This window comes from Hordeum vulgare, chromosome 3H (assembly GCF_904849725.1).
Source record: "Hordeum vulgare subsp. vulgare chromosome 3H, MorexV3_pseudomolecules_assembly, whole genome shotgun sequence".
Classification (NCBI taxonomy): domain Eukaryota; kingdom Viridiplantae; phylum Streptophyta; class Magnoliopsida; order Poales; family Poaceae; genus Hordeum; species Hordeum vulgare.
This window is the reverse complement of record NC_058520.1, coordinates 377,297,609-377,303,595: the sequence shown is the minus strand read 5'-3', so window position 1 is coordinate 377,303,595 and position 5,987 is coordinate 377,297,609.

Sequence of the window (5,987 nt, the reverse complement as noted above, 5' to 3'; positions counted from 1 at the left end):
CTGATATATATACACCATTGTTCATACACACCATTCCATAGTTCAGTACAACCTTAACCAAAGAGCAAACTACTGAAAACATGAAACTACTCATCGGAGGCTTTCCAGGCTTCCAATACATTATTTATCTGTGCCTGCGAAATTCATCTCATGACACAAGCATACTCCACAAGACACAGAGGACTGTGGAAGTACAACTACTACCATACTATCCTTCCACTCACGGGTTCAGGCATCCGCATAAAACATCTCATAAAAGTTGCCTCCATGACCTGGGAGCTCAACCTGCGGATTAGGAAATACTCCAACCTGAGACCCCTGGGAACCGTAAGGGCACAGGTGTGGCCTTGGTCCCCTGACTGGTGGTAGTAGAGGTCCCCAAAGAGGGGTGACTCCTCCTATAGCAGGCCAGTCAACATGAGCCGGAAGATGGATCCTAACAGGGTTCATCATCTCCATACCCTGTCTGGACTACAGGTGCCAGCTGTGTCAAAGCCGTCCACACACGAACACATGTAGCATAGAGCTCCATACGAAGGGCACGAGCATCCGTGTCTCTATTCTCTAGCATCTCAGCAGTGGACTGCAGCAGCGGATCATCCATAGAGGAATCAAAGTAGACCCCACTAAGGTATCCTTCTTCTCCTGCCTGAGAGGCAGGAACATAGCAGAACTCCGAATTCTGCAACAGTGCATGTCTGGCCCTCATGATGGTCAGCATTGAATAGGCAGCATTTTGTACTACCAAGTCAACAGTGACCCCCAATCCATAAGACCAATGGATCGGCTCCTCAGCTCCAGGGTAATCTGGGAATACCCTAACAGTGCACAGGTACTGACTCTGATTAAAATCCCGGTACTGCTTCTCCATTGTGTACTCTGGGAACCAGCGGTAACTGGCTACTGACATCATCCTGACTAGCATGGCCGTATGACCTGGCACATCAATGCACCTAGTCAGACGAACCACCTGACGAGAAGGAAGGCCAGGCATCTGAAAATAGAGAGTAATGCAAAAAGCATTAGAGCTCTGAAGACAAAATTGGGCAGCATAACGGCTGTAAATGCTCAAAAACAATTTTGAGACAACCCATAAAGATAGGATAGCGTAACCACTCAACTACCAAGTTCAATTCCATGGTCATCAAAACTTACTTTCTTTTCCTTGGAATAAAAGAAACCGGAAGTAACTCTCAACTCATTGTCCTATAATCTACCGATCAGAAACACGAGCCTAAGAGAAAGATAAGTAACCTAGTCCTTAATCCCTGCAGAAAAGACGAGGATGACCCGAATAAAATAACTTGAGAAGAGAAACAAGAGTCTTACGTTCCCTTCCACAAACAATTCCCTTATATATAACTAAAGCAATTCTAGACTCAACTTCGACCAGTTTGGCTTAGTAATCCTACAGTCAGTAAGGCTCTGATACCAACGCTGTCGGGACCCCGATCCTAAGCCATAGGAATCCAGCCTCTAACACATCGCATCTCTTTGCGGTCTCACGCACGGTTATCCCCACGGCTGCAGCCTTACCTTATTCGGTACCGTTTGCGCCTTTTGACTCGCGTATGCAATTGTGTCGCTAGCAATCCAATGTCAAAGAACCCGGATCGACATGTCTAGTCATAAACTAAAGTGGCAGTTCCGTACAGGGACATGCATACATGACCCAGCAAAGCAGGTGCCGGTCATCAGCGTATGTAGACGAGTCGTAGCAAGCTACAAGGACTCCATTACAACGCGTGACATTTCCCAAAGGGACAGACACAATAGCTAAGAAGGACACATGCCGGTCAATCAATGTGTCCGGAGCAGTAGCGAACTACCATGGCTCGATGGAATCACAAAGGGGCATTTCCCCGTAAGGAGTGCTACTAAGCCATACGACTAGGTATTCGAACCCCATACGTATGAAGTACAACACACGTACGCATGGCATACTGATATGTATAGATACATCGACGGCATCACAACATAATCATAAACATACAAAATTTATTTAGAAGGCTCGAAAGAGTCTCACGCATAATATTACACAGATAGGGGTCTCACGAACCATCATCATAATTCATACACACAAGTCTTACAAGCCAGCGGAAGATTAAAACTGTTTGAGTACAGACAGATGGAAAGATAAAGGCACATGGCCTGACTATCTACAGACCCATCCTAGGGCCAGATCGTAGCTGGGATACCAGCTACTCGTCGTCATCGATGTCTAGGTAGAACCTTCCATTAGGGTCATTAACAACCTCTGCAACAAATTATTAAGAAAACGTGAGTACAAAAGTACTCAGCAAGACTTTAGGATAATCTATCTACTCATGCAATGTATCAACAAGGAGTTGTGGGGTTTCATGCGAAAAGCCAGCATTTGACTCTTGGCTAGACAACTTGCATTTTTAAATAGTTTTGTCAACTATGTTTCTCGCACACGATTCCACTAACACCACAACAATACTCCATCGTGGAATCATTTCGTCTCCCTACGGAAATGTCGTCCATGACACTCACACTTATCTTGACAATTTTATGAGTAGCCATTATAGTTATGTATGAACAACATATGCTTCCAAGTAGTCCATATCCGCGGACGCGGCTATTCGAATAGATCATAACCCTACAGGGGTGTACTTCTTCACACACGCTTTCGCCACTTATCGCCATGTGCATGTTATGCACCTCGGCAACCTTCAAGTGGAAGCCCAGCGAGGGAGCCGGCCACGACCGTTAACCACGCTAATACTTAGGCCAGGTCTATCGCCTATCTGAGGGTAACCCGCACGGAAGTCCGGCCGAGGTTTCTGCCACGGCCCCAAACGATGTGCGCAGGGTTCCCAAGCGCACCATCCGGTTGCCACTTGGTACACCGTGCCACTGCCTACCGCATCATAGCCCACCTCTAAGGTCAGCGCTACGCACGGCCTCCAGCATGACTATAAACACCAGAAACTACTTGCAACTCCTGGACCGAGTACTAAGCGATTAATAAGTCGAGAGGGTCAATTAAGTATCCCAACGTGTGGTAGTATTTAGTCTTGGATTACATACACGGAACTCAGTTCCTAAGGACGGTTCCAATGAAACAACCCGCCATGTACTCCTACAAAGCCTTTCACCGGTACCTTTACCAAATCAGGTTCAACACACGACCTTTACCAACTGAACACATTCTCATGATCCTGTTCATCACCCAGATGACAGACCATACATAACTCTAAGCATATCATGCATAGCAGGATAAGGCACATCATGGCTCAAGCATCTACCAGGTATGCTAGGTTGCAAGGTTCAGCTATTTACTGTGACAAGGACAAGTCATGCAAAGGAAGTGGGTTCAACTAACGTGATAAAAGCAGTGAAATCATTTTGACCTAATGCAATAAATAAGAGCAGCAGCAAGAACATGGGATTTATCGGGATGATCAAAATGGTTGCTTGCCTTGTTGCTCAGCAGAGGGGTGATATCCGTCACTCGGATAATCAGACGTATCCGGAGGGGCACAGCCTACCGGAATAACAACAATCAATCAATATCAAACATATGCAATAAAATGATGCATGAAATGCAATTTAGCATGGTTTGAGATGACTAACAGTACCTTTTGTGTGATCTTGATTTGAAATTATAATTCAAATATCATTTGAATTATAATTTATCAAATTATTTTAATTGATTTGACCTGATGTTGTTTCAAAACTTTATTTTTCATGCATGAAAATAGCACCATTGGATTCCTTGAATTTTTCTGATCCTTTTACATATATTATTTGTTAAATTTGGAGTTATATTCAATTTTCTATGAATTTCCAAAGTTTTGAACTGATTCTGGGATTATTTTAAAACAAAAAATGAGTTATTGCATCAGCATGACATCAGCAGGTCAAACTAGTCGTTGAAAGTCAAACCTGACCAGTGGGACCCACTGGTCAGTGACTCTGGCCAGTTTTTAGTTTAAATTTAACTTAATTAACTAATTATCGGGGTTGGACCCACATGTTAGTGTCTGTTTAAGTTTCTATTTATTTAATTATTTTTATTAGACTAATCCTAATTAGCCTCGGGGCTGGCCCCACATGCCAGTGACTCAGGGGAGTCATATCCACCGGCGGCGAGGTCGACCTCGCCGGCGGTGAGCCTACGGCGACCACGAGAACGGCGGAGGGGCTCGGAAATGCATCTTCGATGACCAAACTTCATGCGGAGGGCACCAGACGAACGACACTTCACCCGCGGCTCCATTTTTGCACGCAGCAGGGGATGAAATGGCCGGAGATGACGCCGACGATGAGCTTGGCGGCGGCGGAAGCTCGGGCATCATCGGGGTCACCGAAACAGAGGGCATCACGCGCGGGGCTAGGCTCCTACAGCATCTACGCGACGTACTGAAGCCATTGGTGGCCTTAGATGGACCAGCCGATCACCAAAGAGCTACCGGCGACGAGGTCCCGCGGCGGATCTCGTCGGGCTCCGGTGGAATCGGGGCCTAGAGGAAGTGATCGAGGGGGAAAACTTGGGGAAAGGACTCTGAGCTCACGGGGAGTGCAGAGGCGTCAAGAGTGCGCTCGGGGATGGCCTGAGGAGGGAGAACGACGACGGCGAGCTCCGGTCATCCGAGGAGGAAGACGAAGGCGTCACGGCATTTCAGAGCTTCTCGGCATCGAGCGAATGGCTGGAGAGCTTCAAGGAGCGAAGGCGAAGCTCACGCGCAGCTCAGGAGAGAGGAAGAGAGGCGGGAGCGACGGCGAGCTCGAGCTCAATCTTGCGGTCATGGCGGCCGAGAGAGAGAGAACAGGGGCGAATGAGGAGGGGATGAGCTCGGGGAGGCCTTCGGGGAGCTTATCCCCGTTTCGCCGCACGACGTGGCGGCCAGGCAGACGCACAGGTGCGTGGGCGCGCCGGAACGAGCGGCGGACACCTCCTGCTGCTCGCTGGCAAGGAAGACGACGGGGAGCAGCTGGGCCTAGGCCAGGTGAGCGAGAGGTAAGGGTTTTCCATTTTTCTTCTTTTCTGTTTTCTGTTTATTCTTTCTGCCATTTGTTTTGTTATATTTTTCGCTCCAAACTATTCCTAAAATAGTTTAAAAAATATTGGAGTGTTAGTTGGAATATTTCCAACCACTCATAAAGTTTTCAACATTTTTGGAAACTTTGAATTATTTGAAACCAGAGATATCATTGATTTCAGAAGCTTTTAACTTAAATTTAAAATGCCAAAAGCAGTTTGAAAATAAGTTTCATCTCTGATATTTTGTTTTTAAGATTTATCAGAAAAGATGAACTTTTCTAATGGCCATTTTGGATTCATTGATTTTGACAAAGGTTGGATATCTTTTGCATAAGGAGTGGCTAGGGTTTTGCTTTGGATTTCACCACTTCTCTTGGGTTTATTTCCATTTGTTGAATGCAATGAAAGAAGACATCAGCACAAGTTGTTAAACCCTAACAGGGAATCCAGGGATGTGACAATAGCAAGCGTTCTCCAACACCTGATGATCCTAGTGTGACACTTAGAAAGAAGAATAAATAAATGAGAAATCAATTAAGATACTCTCAAATTGTCGATTCCCTCATGTACCTGGCTAGCGCTACAAGTCCAGACATCTATTTTTCTGTGAGCAAACTGAGTAGGATCATGTCCAACCCGGGTAATGATGATTGACATGCACTAGAAAGGGTCCTGCACTATGTGAGAAGTACTATGAGTTATGTAATTCACTATTCAGGGCACCCCGTTGTGCTGGAAGGATATAGTGATTCAAATTGGATCTCTGGTGTTGATGTGCTCTACGCTACAAATGGGTATGTATTTACTCATGGAGGTGGTGCGGTGTCATGGAGGCCTTGCAAGCAAACCATATTGACAAGGTCAACCATGGAAGCAGAACTAACTGCTTTAGACACAGCCACTCTTGAGGCAGAATGGTTGCGTGAAATCTTGATGGACTTGCGTGTGGTTGAAAACCACGTACTGGCTATTCTTA